Raw genomic sequence first — 17,366 nt, 5'->3', positions numbered from 1 at the left:
AACATCTTACATGTCATTGTGACAGTCATGTTGGAAATCACTAAATGCAGTAATGCTTCATGAATTTTGGGGGAGGTCCGTCATATTAGGTCCAAATACTGAGACAAGTGGATGTTCATAGAGAGACCTCAGTGTTCAGGTGGCCACTCCCTGGTTCTGTGCTTGTGGAATGAGGCTCTATAAATTTCCACCTTAAGAGCCTTCAGTTTTTTTTTTTTTTAAGTTCCAATTTGCTAGTATAGTGTATTTTTTTCCTCCATCATAACCACTGATTGTAGTGAGATGGATGACAGTGTGTGTGCTCGTTGTTTCTGCGGCTTCAATTCAGCCCCCCTTTTCCAAGTACACACAAACCTCTTATGTTCAGAAGGGGTTGTGTTTAAGTCATTACATTTATTTTCTATACTGAACCCTCAGAGTTTAATCTAAACTTTAGAAGTCAGAAGATTTAAGAGTGTGATTTAAAATGAGACTTTCAGGGCACCTGGGTGGCTCAGTCAGTTAAGCATCTGCCTTCAGCTCAGGTCATGGTCCCGGGGTCCTGGGATCGAGTCCCACATCAGGATCCTTGCTCAGTGGGGAGCCTGCTTCTACCTCTGCCTGCCACTCCCTACTTCTCATGCTCCCTCCCTCTCTCTCTCTCAAATAAATAAAATCTTTAGTAAATAAATAAATAAAATGAGACTTTGAATTATGGTTGCTCTTAACTTGAAGGCATTACTTCAACAAACATAGTGACATCAAGATTGAAACAGATATATTGATATATTGGTATTAGACAACAGTAAACGTGGAATATTTTAGTACCTTCTAATTGATGTGCTGATAATATCAAAATAATTTGACTTAATCTGCAATTGAATAAGATTCATATTTTATAAAACTGTATTTGGTCCTTTCAAAAATATAAAAAACAAAGTGCAAATCATTAGATTGCTGAGGAGTAACACTTTAACCAAAGTAATATAAAATATGTACGTATATTAGAAATTAGTATATTCATTTGTTGTAAAATTATTATGGTTCTATTTTTACCAACAAAAGGGTCTATACAAGTTAATTTCTAAGAGTTTGCTGCATTTTTCAATATAATAGATTACAGGCACTGGTCTCTTTCCTTTTTTAAAAAAAAACACTGAGTTTATGCTTTTACAAAGCTTTTGCATTTTTCTCTGCTACCTTCTGCTTGGACTATTATTTTCCTATTTATCTTCATGATTCCATTTCTCACTTCATTCAAGTCCCTGCTCAAATATCACTTTATATGAGAAGCTTTCCCAATACCCTCTAAAATAGCGTATCCTTCCATCTTTCTCTTTCTTGCTCTGTTCTTTTCAATAGCATTTTTCCAAAATTATATATATAAAATGGAGAGTCTGTTTCTTCCAGTATAATGTGAGCTTCTTAACAGGAACAGTCTTGTCTGTTTTGTTGTTCAGAACCGAGAAACATGACTAGAAGATAACAGATATCAAATACTGTTTGTGTATATAAATGAATATTGAGGGGCACCTGGGTGGCTCAGTTGGTTAAGCGACTGCCTTCGGCTCGGGTCATGATCCTGGAGTCCCAGGATTGAGTCCTGCATCGGGCTCCCTACTCAGCAGGGAGTCTGCTTCTCCCTCTGACCCTCCCCCCTCTGATGTGCTCTCTCTCTCTCTCTCTCTCTCAAATAAATAAATAGAATCTTTAAAAAAAATGAGTGAATATTGAGACACATTCAGGTTTTATACATTTTTCTACCCTATTCCAGATAATTGAATATATATTAGCCTGCCAGTTTGTACCTTCTGGTACAAATTGTAGGAGTCGGGTTGAATGGTTGAGGTAGAAGGAGGCACTTTCCACGTTGAATATGGACCTGAGTACAAGTTTGTGGGCTTAGTAACCACGGAGGTCCATGAGGAGAACCTCTATGAAAGATTTCACTTTGATTAACTTGGACTAAGGAAAAGTCATACTCAGTTCCCCCGATTTTTATCTGTCAACATTGATACTTATTCTTCTTAGACTCACTCCATTGGTGCCTCACAACCTGGTGCAATGGTGTTGTGGAGGGTAGATTGAGAAGCTTTTAAGGGTGAGACCTAGCAATCTGTGTTTTATTAAGCCCTCCATGTGATTCTGATACACACTAAAGTATGAAACAATTAGGCTATAGTATCACAGAAAGTGGCTTTTTAGTGCTTTTAAATTGTTCACAGAATGGTATTTGTTCACAATTGTATTTCTGAAAAACCTCCCCTTTAACAATTCCTTTGGCATAGTAATAGAGGAAAATTTCCCCAAATTAATGTCAGACATCAGACCACAGATCCAGGAAGATCAGGGAATACCAAGCAGGATAAACGCAAAAAAAGCTTTATAGCTAGGAATACTATATTCAAATTGCAGAAAATCAAATATAAAAAAAGAATCTTGAAAGAAGCCAGAGGGGGGAAAACTTCTTGCCTATAGAGGAGCTGAGGTAAGAATTACATCCAACTTCTCGGGAATCCTGTAGTCAGGAAGAGAGTAGAGTATTTAAAGTGTTAAGAGGGAAAAAAAATACTAACCTAGAATTCTGTACCCAAGAAATTGTCTTCCAATAGTGAAGGAGAAAACATCACAGAGAATAGACAGCGGACCTTGCTTATACATTTTTTGGGTAAGCTGATCAGTTGGCAGCTTGCAGAGTCATCTTTATGGACAGTCCGTCCTTGATCAGCCTGGTGAGGCAACAAATAAGGAATTTTTTAGTTGTTTATGGCTTTCCCAGAAACTCTTGTTGAGTTGAGCAGTGGTGTCAACATGATAGGTAGTTTCCATATCATGTCTCTGCTGAGGTCTTTATCAGCACCTTTACCTCAGTCAGATTAGGTCTGACATATATTTCTCGTAGAATTTCTTTGTAATGATATAGGAACTAGGAAGGATGTGACAAGCGAGGGAGCCGTCCTCTGTCAAGGAGAGTATGGAGTGGTAAAGTTGGAATCAGTTGGTTCAGAGGCCTGGCCATCCAGGGCTTTGAACATCAGGACAATGTTCTAGGATTTCATTCTGTTGGCCTCAGAGAGTCATGGGAGATGGCCAAGGTGGTGACTGCTATGATGGGTATTTGGTCTGGGGGCCACAGCAAGTAGGTGGATTGAAGTGCACCAAGGTCACATGTTTTGATCACACCTCGTATTTAGCGCTGAGAGAAGACTGAGATTTCTTAACCCTGGACTTTCTATGAATTTGCTCAAGAGTATGTGGTGTCCGGTAGTCCAAGTTTGGCAGTTTCCTTTCCTAACTACAGATAGTTGCTGAAAAGCACCGTTAAAAAGCAAAGAAACAAAAACAAAACAAAAAAAAGAATAAAAAGTTACCCATCCTATGTTTGAAAATTCATAACATGTGTTGATTTGTTCAAAGAGTTGTGAACGTCAAAAAACATTTTCCATGTAATAAGGGAACACCTGTTTCATGTAAGTAGGGGCCGTTTTTAGGCCTCGCCAAGGAGGTACAATTGCCCTTATACACTTACCCTCTTGTTCTTTGTATTATATGTGCTTAAGCCCTTTATCATTAACACAACAGGTAATGTTTTTCAATGATGAACCTTTTTTTTACACCTTAGTGACAGTTACTTCTTCTGTAGATCATGCCTTTGATAAAGTATCCTCTTTGTTATTCTTTTGGACCCTTTTCCTCAATTGCTACATTTGATGGCTAATGGAAATTTTCTCATCCTATAATCACCTGGTGATTTTGAGAACAGCAACAGACCCTTTTTGTAACATAAAGTTTAATTTCTGAGAGGACTAAGTACTTTCATTTGACTGCACTTTTAACAAAATCCAAAAGTTGGAGCATTTTGAACTGTTCAAAGGAGCTTTGTTCTGCAAAATAATATCTATTATTTAACTGATGCCTATGTCAACATTTTTTTTTCATCAAGTAACAATTGTAGTTCTTCTGAATGGAAAATACTGTTTTTATTCCATTTTTTTTTTTTAGTGGAGCAGAGTCATAGATATGTTTGGCAACATTTATCTTTCATTTTATGTACTGTCTAAAAGTGCCCCTGATTTCATTTATCATGGGATAGTTTGTTAAAGTAAATAATATTCAGTACACATTTGGGAAATTGTACTGGCCTTTTAATTTTATCTATTCTTAAAACTAATGTAGTGTTGAGGTCTTAAATTTGTATGCATTTTAAATGTGTCTAATTTTCAGCTTCATTAAACCAGATAATAGTTATTATTTACAAAGAACCTTATATTTTTTCCAGAAGTTCCAAATTATCCCTTTAATGTTTACCATTAAATATTTATCATCAGTGTTGCAAGATTAAAATGCACATAGATACTAGAAATGGTGTAATCTGATATTTTAATGTTACATTTAGAATGTTTTATATTGGGAATAGGACTGTCAGTCAATATGTAGAAGTCATGATTAGTGTGAAACTCAACACTAAATTCAGAGAAATGCCAGGCTGTCAAAAAAACATGAGAATAGAGAGTTACACCATTTCTAATGGATTAGCAGTGTGGTTCAATAAATCAGGGCGAACCAATGCAATAGCCACGTGTCCTGCAAAATGTAAGATGTAAAAATTCACCCACAATCAGACCACATTCTTTCTCTTTCATATTCATACCTACTCAGTGTCGGTGCCTTCTAGATAGAGACCACTGGGAACACATCTATAGTTGAACAAATTCTTTTCAGTGCACATTGCAATGAGGGAGACCACACATTATGGAGAGTCATGGAGTGTCTCACAGTAAAGGATATTGTGGAAGACATTATAGGATTTGTGCATTAGCTAAGTAAATTGGGGACACTTTCAAGGAAACAGTGATTCACATTGATTGTATGCTATCAGGGGCAGTGGTAATTCTATGAGTAATTTAATAAATCTTATTTAGAAGGAAGAAGGCTATAATTGAGGCTAATTCTTTAATTGGTAGAGAAGCAGTGATCACTTACATTAGTCAGGAGAGGGGGATGTTTGGTGTTGTCAACCATAAAATTAAAATAGTTATTCTCTTAGGGAAATGAGTTTATTCGGGAATAGCAGAGGAATGGCAATTCTGGACAAGCATACTATGGCAAACCATAGGCAAGTATGAAGAGTCAAGAGGAAGTTACACTTTTATTAGGTTTAGGAGGAAATTGAGGAGGGTTGTTTTGAACAGAAGTTCATAGGAAAGGAACAAGAGTCTGAGGATGTGGTGGTTTCTCATTGGTTACCAGGTGCACTATTAATAGCTGGGGCAGAGAGGAGTCATCCTTTTTTCTTAAGAGCAAGAGATAAAATGCTTCCTTTTTCCTGCTTAGCACGCAGGCTGCAATGAGTGGTAACATACATTGATTCCCTCTGCAGGGCTTCCTCAACTCAGTGTTTTTTTGTTTTTTGTATTTTTTTCATTCCAATGCTGAACTCTTGGAGTTCTTTTTGTTTTTATGTTATGTTAATCACCATACATTACATCATTAGTTTTTGATGTAGTGTTCCATGATTCATCGTTTGCATATAACCCCCAGTGCTCCATTCAATACGTGCCCTCTTTAATACCCATCACTGGGCTAACCCAACCCCCTCCCCTCTAGAACCCTCAGTTTGTTAATTTTAAATGAGGTTTCCTCTACTCATTTTCACAGTATTCTGTAGTATGCCAATTAAAGGACTAAGAATTTTACATATAACGGTTTATTTAATCCTCAAAACAAGCAACATGATCAGGTGGCTGTTATTATAATTAACGGGAAAACCAAAGTAGAGAGGTTAATTTATGTTCCTAGCAAAGTATGTGGCTGGGTTTTGAATCCAAGCAGTTTGACCTCCAAGGCTCTTGTTAAGTATCATTGTGTGATGCTGCTCTTTCAAAATGTTAAAATCTTCTTTAGCTTCGATCTTTGCAATTCTTGCAAATTCTTCCCTAATGTCCAGAGAGATATCTCATTTCCTCTTTCATCTACAAGAGTGGGTTTTCAAATCTGGATGCCCTTTTGTAATCACCTGGGAAATTAAAAAAATAAAAACAGATGTCCCACCCCAGGCCAACTGAAACTCAATCTGTGGGGGTATTGCCTGTACATGTGCGCAGCTTTTAAAAGCTTTCTGGGTGGCTCTGATGCACAGTGAAGGTTCAAAACTCTAATATGTGCAAATTGAAAAATAGGGAATAAGATTAAATAGTGCAGAGGTACCTTATAAATATTTGTTCACCACAAGAAATAATATTTTCTAAATTATGTCTCAAATATAAAAGAAGAAACTTATGAATACATTATGAATTCTGAGGGGGTTTTTTTGTTTTGTTGCTACACGTTGTGATTTTACATAGCATCGCTAACCATTGCTGTGACAGGTAAGATCATTCTTACTCTCGTTTCCTCTCACCTTTCTGCCTGAGTGTATCATTTTTGTTATGTTCATTACACCTGTATTGTCAGTATTTATAACACTTCTATTGTGTCAGTATTCTGTTATGTGTCATTTTACCTGGATTCTCCATTTTTATTTATTTTTTGATTCAACTATTGGGTGGCTGGATTTCATAATTGTTTTTCTAGGAAAACCCTTTTCAAAGGTCTCTAGGCTCTGAGTTCTGTTTGTAATTATCTTCTTTTTTTTTTTAATGTGCGCATGGCATCTTGACTGGAAATAAAATTTGGGTCAGCCTTTATTTTTCTCTGAGCTCTGTGGACAGTATTTCATTGTGTTATGTCTATCAGATAGCTTGGAAAATTGGAGATCAAGCTGATAACTTCTCCCCTATAAGTGAATTGCCTTGTTTGGCTCTGAGCTTTTTTATATTCACAAAGTGGGAGGCATGTACAGGAGTATGAAACACGTTCTAAAACATTTCTTTTGTAAAGTTGGTATAGGAGGTATTTTTTTGTATTCCCTTTGAAGTCAAAGATATTCGTTGAAACTGAGTCCTGAAGAGGCTTTTTCTCTTTTTTTGTTTTAAATAAAAGGGTGGAATTTAATCTTTATTTACAAGGGTTGTTTTGATTTTAAAGAGAAGGATGAAAAAATAAAGGATGGAATGAAGAGGTTTTTTCTAACCTTTTTTTAACATGGATGATCTTGTATTATACCTGATCTTTTTCATAATTAAGCAGAATACATTCAACATTTCATCACTAATTATTATATTTACTATATGATTACTTTGTAGATTGTGTTCTGGAATTTATATCCTTTTAGTTTTCCAGGAAGTTTTATAATGAATACTATTTAATTATATATATTATATACAGTTGACCTTTGAACAACAAGGTTTTGAACTGTGCAGGTCCACTCGTATGTGGATTTTTTTTTAAAATATTACAGTACTATAAGTGTATTTTCTCTTTCTTGTGATTTTCTTAGTAACATTTTCTTTTCTCTAGCTTACTTTATTGTAAGAATACGATATATAATACATATAACATACAAATACTGGTTATGTTTTCAGTAAGGCTTCTGGTCAACAGTAGGCTATTATTAGTTAAGATTTGGAGGAGTCAAAAGTTATACACAAATTTTTCAGTGTGCAAGAGTTGGTGCCCCAAGCCCCACATTGTTTAAGGGTCAACTGTATATGCCTATATGTCTCTTTCTATTTCTCTCTCTCTCTCTCTCTCTCTTCCTATCTTACTATAGTATGTTAAATTGATTTTTAACTGTAAACTAACCTTGCATTCCTGGCACAAATTTAATTTTGCCATGGTAGCTAATCTTTTTTTAATACCTTGCCAGATTAGTTTACTAATATTTTAATTTTTTGCTTTACTTTACATGAGTGATGATTTGTAAATATTCTCTGTATTTTTTAGTTTTTTATGTTATAATTTTACATAAATCTCAACAATTAGTTGTAGAATATTTCCTCTTTGTAGGCTTTGAAAGAGTTTCTAGAAAAGTGAAATTGCTTGTTTCTTAAATTTTGTAGAATTTACTAGTAAGATTACCTGGACCTATTATTTCTTTAGTGGGATGATTTTAAATAATCATAATGAAATTTTAAATAATGAAATTAATGAACTTTGTCTAAATTTTGAAAATATTAGCATAATATTATTGATTATTTTATTGTATGTGTTCTATCATGTAACTGCTGTGATTATTTTCTTTTGATTACTTATACTTCTTGTTTTTTAAATCAGTTTTTATCCATAGTGATTAATCACCTTAGTACACAAGATTCTTTATTTTCTTTCTAGTTTAATGATGCACTTTTATGGAGGTTCTACCAAATATTATATATATTACCTCACTCTCATGTGGCTGATCTTCTAATTATTGTATTTGGCTGATCTTATAATTATTTAGAGTTCACATATCTTCATAATTTAACTACCTTTAAAGATTTTATTTATTTATTTGACAGAGAGAGAGACAGCCTAGAGAGGGAACACAAACAAGGGGAGCGGGAGAGGGAGAAGCAGGCTTCCCGCCGAGCAGGGAGCCCGATGTGGGGCTCGATCCCAGGACCCTGGGATCATGACCTGAGCCGAAGGCAGACACCTAACGACTGAGCCACCCAGGTGCCCCTATAATTTAACTACCTTTAGAAACAAGATGATTTCTGCATTAAAGTATATATTACTTTGCATTTCCAAAGTGCTTTAAAACAATTAAAAATGTACTATGTTATCTGTTCTGAATGCAGGCATAAAAATCCTCAAAATTCTAGCAAACAGAATCCAGCAACATTTTAAGAGGATTAAACAAAATTACTAGGTGAGATTTATCCCAGGAGTGTAAGATTAGTTTAACCTGGGAATTCTGGGGTGCCTGGGTGGCTTAGTCGGTTAAGCCTTCAACTGTTGGCTTTGGCTCAGGACATGATCTCAGGGTCGTGAGATCAAGCCCTGCATCAGGTTCAGTGCTCAGTGGGGAGTCTGCTGGAGGTTCCCTCCCTCTCCCTCTGCCCCTTACCCTGCACTCTGTCTCTCTTTCTCTAAAATAAATGAATAAATCTCTGAGAAATAGTAGGCCTTCCAATCAATGCAATACTCCATATTAATAGAATATAAAGGGAAATAAAAGAGACCATTTCAAAGGACACAGCAACAATGAAAATATATATCTAGCAAGAGACTTATACCAAGAATATATAAAAATACAACTCAACAAATAATGCAAGTAAAAAGAAAACAAATAATCCAAGTAAAAAGAAAATAAAGGAGTTAAGCAAATGGTCAATGAGCACATGAAGAGCACATGAAGAGACTCAACATAATATTAGTCATTAGGTAAATGTAAAACAAAAGCACAATGAACTAGCACTTGACACCAACTTGGATGAATAAAATGAAAAAAAAAAAGGAAAGAAATACTATAACATCTATTGGGAAAGATTTTTAGAAATTGGAACCTTATACATTGCTAGAGAGATTGTAAATGGTACAAGCACTTTGGAAAACAGTTTAATGTTAAACAGTTTAACATTTCTCAAAGTGTTAAAAAATAGATTAATGATATGATTCCGCAGTTCCACTCATTGGTTTATACTCAAAATATTTGAAAATACATATATTCTCACAAAAATTCTTAAATAAATGGTAATAGCAACATTATTCATAATAGCCAAAACGGGGAAGCAACCCAAATGCCAATAAACTGATGAATAGATCAACAAAATGTGGTATATTTAGTCACAAAACGGAACATTATTCAGGTATAAAAAGAAGCAAAGCACTGATACATGCTATGGCATGGATGAACCTTGAAAACATTATGCTAAATAAAAGAAGCCATAACACAAAAGGGCACATATTTTGATTCTATGTCTATGACATGTTTAGAATAGGCAAGTCCAGTGCTCGCTTCGGCAGCACATATACTAAAATTAGAATAGGCAAGTCCATAGTGACTGAAAGTAAATTAGTTTTTTTCCAATGGATGAGAGAAGAGGGAAAAGGGGAATGACAGCTAGTGGGTATGGGGTTTCTTTATGTGTTGATAAATATTCTAAGGTTAGGTAGTGGTGATGATCATGCCGCTGTGTAAATATATTAAATAATAATGAATTGGACAGTTGAATTGGATAAAACGTATGTTATATGAGTTACATATCAATAAAGCTGTTATAAAAATGTACTGTTTTAACCACCTAAAATATCATTTAAATAATTACTATGATACTCATAAAAATTATATGTGCACTTATTCCTTTAATGCATAAAATGTTTCAGTTTTATGTTTAGCAGTCACATCTTCAATTCGTAACACTATTTAGGACTATTTTAATATTTCTGAATATTTGAAGTAATATACTGTAAATAAATAGGTAAAAACATAACTTCTAAATTAAAATTAAAAAAAAAATTTGTAGAACATCACTTGAATTTTCTGTTTCCTGGCAAATGAGGACTAGATTAGTTTGCTCTTTCTCTCTCTAAAAGCAACCATAGACCAACACTTCTCAGATGATAATATGAATATAAATCACCTGGAGATTTTGCTAAACTTTTTATGTTTCAGTAGGTTTTAAGTGGGGTCTGAAATTCTGCGTTCATAACAAGCTTCCAGTTGATAAAGGTGCTGCTGATTCACATAGCACACTTTAGGTAGCAAAATCTTGGAGCATAGAAGAGAGTAGCCTAGATCAAAGGAATTAACCAAAAAGCAGAGAAAATCCGTGATATACCTAAGGCTGTGGTAAACTGGTGGGGGCTTGGCTGCAGCCTTCTTTCTGTATGAATGGCAGGCCATCGGCACAGGATTAGATCAAAGAAGCAAGGTTTTTACTTCTCAACACTGTTCTGGAGGATTATTGCCATCCTCTTTGCACAGAGAGCCACATTTGAAAGGCAACAATTCATGCTGATTGCTGTTTAAGAAATAATAAAAAAGCAGTTCCAAAGTTGTGATGGGTTGAACAAAAATAGGTGCCACTGGTTTTCCACTCAGAAAGGTAGAGAACTGGAAAGACCTTTAGCCCCCACCCTTAAAATTACAGCAAAAACATATACAAAACAACAGCAAAAACCATATAGATAGCAAATTCCCAAATGTGTTAAGCTCCCATATGAAGCTAAGGCTATAGGACAACAAAGTATCCTAACATCCAAGAAGGAGGAGGTGCTTTCAGGAGGAAATGGGATGATAGCAATTGTCTACTTGTGGTAGAGACAGCTGGATACTGATAAGGAGAGTTGAGTTAGGGTGGTTGGTGAATTGGTAGAGACAAAGTATACACTAGTGAGAGAGTGTAAAGTCCCTAGGAACTAGAGCAATAAGGAACGTCTGCATCCTCTTACAGGTTTCTACTCCATAAACATCACTGGTTGCTCACAGAAATGACTGGAGAGTGAGTCTGGAGAATGTGCCCCTCATAGTGTAGACCTGGGGGTGGGGAAGCAACTTGTCCAACTTCTCTATTCCCTATAGAACATTAAAGTTAATATGTGGGGAGAAGGACCACATGTGCAGTCATCTTTAGTGCCCTGATGAAAACTCACTGCAGCTGAAAAAAGAGACTGAAAAAAATAAATAAATAAAACAAAACCACCTCTACCCCTCAGAAAGGGACTGGAATTCAATACGACAGTCAAGTAGAAAATCCGAAAGCAACCACAAAAAATCTCCTAGAATTGGTATAGAGTTTGTCATGGTTGTAGGACAGACATATAATCAGTATATAAAAAATAAATTCTGTTTTCTATAATGGCATTAAACAATTGGAATTTGCAACTATATATATATAATTTATCATAGCAACATAGAATAAAATGCTTAAGTATGAACCCGACAAAATATGTGCAGGATATATGTACTGAACATTATGAAGCACTGAGGAAAGAAATCAAAGAGAGCCAAATAAATAGAGAAATATACCGTGCACATGGAAGTGGAAGACAAAAGAGTAAGATTTTTTTTGTCAGTATTGCCAAATTGATCTATAGACTCAATATAACCCTAGTGAAAAATCCTACCTCACTTGTTTTTGTAGATATCAATAACTTGACTCTACAGTGCAAATGAGAATTTTGGGGGTGATGAAACTTTCCCGTATGGAAGTGTGATAAATACATGACAATATACCTCTCAAAATCCTAGAAGCGTACAACACAGAATGTATGTTAGTGCATGTATTTTTTAATCAGCTAAGACATGGAGGTAATTCAGGATGGAATGCAGACTGTGATAGATGAATCTAACTGTGTTGCAAATGTTTGACAACCTCACTGAATATAATGGACAGGAAAGGTGCTGGCTAAATTATCTTGTAAAAACAATCATGACTGCATACTGTAGACCTAAAGACAAAAGGAATATTGCATGCGCTTGTTACTCTAGTTTCTTGCAGGGGTATGGGTTTGCAATTCTGAAATTGCTTTAAATATATACTAGGGTTGAACAAAAAAGTAAATATTTTGTAGGTAATGAGAACCAGGTTCTCCTGTACTGAAGAGCCAAGTTAGAAATAACGAAAGAGGGAAGGTCATAATGAGTCCTGTGGTGCTGGATTGCAGTTGGTGGAGTTGGAAGTAACAGCATAATAGTTATTGTTATATTGTAATCTCTCTATCAGCTTCTAGTTAGATTTTTAATTAGTTGTTTTCCTGTTATGGGTGTGATCTATCCTCAACAGGATGATAAACACCTTGAGGGGAATTTCTGTCTCTTTAATGATACAAGATGACATTGGGATGTTTAGAGATCATGGTCTATATCAAATACTGTCTGATTCACTATGAACACAAAAGACTAGAAAATTGCCTTTTTCAATTAAAGTTAGAATTGCTTATAGTTCTTAGAAAAATGAATTTTGGCTACAAAAGTGAGACCTTTTGCTTTTATTAAAAGACATAGGTGGCACATATACATTCAGAGAAGCACATTTAGGTTATAAACATCCAGCCCACCAGAAATGTGTATTTTGAACTCATTCTTTGATTGTATCACATCATCTATCAGATATAGGTATTCATAGGTTTTTATCAGCAAAAAAATACTTTGAAATATACAGTCCAAAATGTTTTTTGCTATGTATTAGTTGAAAATTTCTAGTGATCTTTGTTTGCTAGACTGATTTTGCAGTACCATGCTATAGAAATCCTATAGAATCATTCAATTATGTAGCATCTCAGATGAAAAAATACCAGGTACTATTTTTGTGAAGTATCTAGGACATCTGTGGTTCTAGAGAAATTGGTCTTCTAGTACCAGATGTAAAGCAATCTGAGTGATCAAAAATCTGCCTATTGGTTTGTCTCTCTCTCTCTCTCTTTTTTCCCCTTTGCTCATTTGTTTTGTTTCTTAAATTCCACACATTAGTGAAATCGTAAGGCACCCATCCCTCTCTAACCGACCCATTTCACTCAGCATCATACTCTCCGGCTCCATCCACATTGTTGCAAATGACAAAATTTCATTCACATCTTCCTCATCCATTCATTAATGGATGGACACTTGGGCTGCTTCCATATTTTGGCTATTGCAAATATTGCTGCTATAAATGTAGGGATGCATGTGTCCCTTTGAATTAGTGCTTTTGTATTCTTTGGGTAAATACCCAGTAATGTGAATTCTGGATCTTAGGTAGTTCTATTTTTAACTTTTTGAGGAAACTCTGTACTGTTTTCCACAGTGGCTGTTCCCACCAACAGTGCAAGAGCTTTCCTTTTTCTCCACATCATGGCCAAAACTATTTTTCTTGTGTTATTGATTTCAGCCATTCTGACAGGTATGAGATGATAGCTCATTGTAGTTTTGGTATGCATTTCCCTGATGATGAGTGATGATGAACCATCTTTTAAATGTGTCTGTTGGCCATCTATATGTCTTCTTTGGAGAAATATCTGTTCATGTCTTCTGCCCATTTTTCAATTGGATTATTTGGTTTTTGGGTGTTTTATAAGTTCTTTATATATTTTGAATACTAACCCTTTATCAGATATGTCATTTGAAAATATCTTCTCCCATGAAGTAGGTTGCTTTTAGTTTTGTTGATTGTTTCCTTTGCTCCGCAGAAGCTTTTTATTTTGATGTAGTCCCAATAGTTTATTTTTGCTTTTGTTTCCCTTGCCTCAGTAGACATATCAAGAAGTTGCTATGATCAGTGTCAAAGAGGTTACTGCCTGTGTTCTCTTCTAGGATTTTTGTGGTTTCAGGTCTCACATGTAGGTCTTCAATCCATTTTGAATTTATTTTTATATATGGAGTAAGAAAGTGGTCCCGTTTCTTTCTTTTGCATGTTACTATCCAGTTTTCCAACACCATTTGTTAGAAAGACTGTCCTTTTCCCATTGGATGTTCTTTCCTCCTTTGTCCAAGATTAACTGACCAAGTAGTTGTGGGTTTATTTCTGTGTTTTCTATTCTGTTCCATTGATCTGTGTCTATTTTTGTGCCAATATCATACTGTGGTGATAACTACGACTTTGTAATATAACTTAAAGTTCAGAATTGTGATTTGCTTTTCTTTTTGTGGTTGCAGGTCTTCAGCTTTGCTTTTCTTTTTCAAGATTGCTTTAGTTATTTGGGTCTTTTGTGGTTTTATACAGATTTTAGGATTGCTTGTTCTAGCGGTGAAAGATGCTGTTGGTATTTTGATAGGGATTGCATTGAATGTGTAGGCTGCTTTGGGTAGTATAGACATTTTAGCAGTATTTGTTTTTCCAATCCATGAGCATGGAATGTCTTTCCATTTCTTTGTGTCATCTTCAATTTCTTTCATCAGTGTTTGATAGTTTTCAGAGTACAAGTCTTTCACCTCTTTGGATGCTTTTATTCCTGGGTATCTTATTATTTTTGGTGCAATTGTAAATGAGACAGATTCCTTAATTTTTCTTTCTGCTACTTCATTATTAGTTTGTAGAAATCAACAGATTTCTGTAGATTGATTATGTACCCTGCAACTTTACTGAATTCATTTATCAGTTCTAGCAGTTTTTTTGATGGAGTCTTTTTGGTTTTTTATATACAGTATCATGACATCTACAAATAAGGAAAGTTTTACTTCTTCCTTACTGATTTTGATGCTTTTTATTTCTTTTTGTTGTCTGATTGCTGTGGCTAGGACTTCCAGTACTATGTTAAATAGAAGTGGTGAGAGTGGATATCCTTGTCTTATTCCTCACCTTAGGGGAAAAGCTCTCATTTTTTCCCCATTAAGGATCATGTTAGCTGTGGGTTTTTCATAGGTGGCCTTTATTATGTTGAAGCATGTTCCCTCTAAACCTACTTGTTGAGGGTTTTTGTCATGAATGGATGTTGTACTTTGTTGGATGCTTTTTCTGCATCTATTGAAAGGATCATATGGTTCTTATCCTTTCACTTTTTGATGTGATGTATCATATCAATTGATTTGAGATTATTGAACCATACTTGCAACCCAGGAATAAATCCCAGTTGATTGTGGTGAATGATTTCTTTAATGTATTGTTGGCTTTGGTTTGCTAGTATTTTACTGAGTATTTTTGCATCTATTATCAGAGATATTGGCCTGTAGTTCTCTTTTTTAGTGGTGTCTTTTTCTGGTGTGATATTAGGGTAATCCTGGCCTCATAGAATGAATTTGGAAGTTTTCCTTCCTTCCCTTTCTGTTTCTTGGAATAATTTGGGAAGAATAGATATTAACTCTTCTTTAAATGTTTGGTAGAATTCACCTGTGAAGCCATCTGGTCCTGGACTTTTGTTTGTTGGGAGTTTTTTGATTAGTGATTAAATTTCATTGCTGGTTATCAGTCTATTCAAATTTTCTATTTCTTCCTGATTCAGTTTTAGTTATTTATAGGTTTCTAGGAATTTAACCATTTCTTCTAGGTTGTCCAGTTTGTTGGCATATACTTTTCCATAATATTTTCTTATGATTGTTTGGAGGTTTAAATTTTGTTTTTATTTCCAAAGGAATATGTTTTTTCTTTTCCAAGCAAAGAAAAAAAATTTTTGACTATTGCTCAAATTCCATAAGATATCCTTTTTCTTTTTTTAAATTTTTCTCATTGTCCTTTATTCATCAATCCATTTTCTTTTTTAAAAAAAAATTATTGTTATGTTAATCACCATACATTACATCATTAGTGTTTGATTTAGTGTTCCATGATTCATTGTTTGTGCATAACACCCAGTGCTCCATGCAGAGTGTGCCCTTATTAATACCCATCACCAGGCTAACCCATCCTCCCACCACCCCCAGTTGGTTTTTTAGAGTCCGTCATCTCTCGTGGTTCGTCTCCCCCTCTGATTTCCACCCCTTCATTCTTCCCCTCCTGCTATCTTCTTCTTTTTTTTTTTCTTAACATATATTGCATTATTTCTTTCAGAGGTACAGATCTGTGATTCAGCAGTCTTGCACAATACACAGCGCTCACCATAGCACATACCCTCCCCAATGTCTATCACCCAGCCACCCCATCCCTCCCGCCCCACCCCCATTCCAGCAACCCTCAGTTTGTTTCCTGAGATTAAAAATTCCTCCTATCCGTGAGGTCATATGATACATGTCTTTCTCTGATTGACTTATTTCGCTCAGCATAACACCGTCCAGTTCCATCCACGTCGTTGCAAATGGCAAGATCTCATTCCTTTTGATGGCTGCATAATATTCCATTGTGTATATATACCACATCTTCTTTATCCATTCAGCTGTCAGTGGACATCTTGGCTCTTTCCACAGTTTGGTTATTGTGGACATTGCAGCTATAAACATTGGGGTGCACGTACCCCTTCGGATCCCTACATTTGTATCATTGGGGTAAATACCCAGTAGTGCAATTGCTGGATCATATGGTAGCTCTATTTTCAACTTTTTGAGGAACCTCCATACTGTTTTCTAGAGTGGTTGCACCAGCTTGCATTCCCACCAACAGTGTAGGAGGGTTCCCCTTTCTCCGCATCCCTGCCAACATCTGTCATTTCCTGACTTGTTAATTTTAGCCATTCTGACTGGTGTGAGGTCGTATCTCATTGAGGTTTTGATTTGGATTTCCCTGATGCTGAGCGATGTTGAGCACTTTTTCATGTGTCTGTTGGCCATTTGGATGTTTTCTTTGGAAAAATGTCTGTTCATGTATTCTGCCCATTTCTTTTTTTTTGTTTTTTTTAATTTTTATTGTTATGTTAATCACCATACATTACATTATTAGTTTTTCATGTAGTGTTCCATGATTCATTGTTTGTGCATAACACCCAGTGCTCCACGCAGAACGTGCCCTCTTTAATCCCCATCACCAGGCTAACCCATCCCACCACCCTCCTCCTCTCTTAGAACCCTCAGTTTGTTTTTCAGAGTCCATCATCTCTCATGGTTCGTTTCCCCCTCCAACTTATTCCCCTTCATTCTTCTCCTCCTGCTATCTTCTTTTTTCTTTTTTTTTAAACATATATTGCATTATTTGTTTCACAAGTACAGATCTGTGATTCAACAGTCTTGCACAATTCACAGC

The 17,366-nt window shown here is 35.5% G+C and overlaps 1 protein-coding gene across 1 annotated transcript in view; it reads left to right on the top strand.

Annotated features, from left to right (window-relative positions):
* CFAP47 (cilia and flagella associated protein 47) overlaps positions 1 to 17,366 on the top strand; it is a 514,691-nt gene that overhangs the window by 205,718 nt on the left and 291,607 nt on the right. The window lies entirely within an intron of this gene.

The sequence above is a fragment of the Callorhinus ursinus genome, unplaced genomic scaffold (genome assembly GCF_003265705.2).
Source record: "Callorhinus ursinus isolate GAN/ISIS: 27379988/994484 unplaced genomic scaffold, GSC_fseal_2.0 scaffold16, whole genome shotgun sequence".
Lineage (NCBI taxonomy): Eukaryota > Metazoa > Chordata > Mammalia > Carnivora > Otariidae > Callorhinus > Callorhinus ursinus.
Note: the sequence above shows the minus strand (reverse complement) of the source record. Positions and strands in the feature narration are given on the sequence as shown.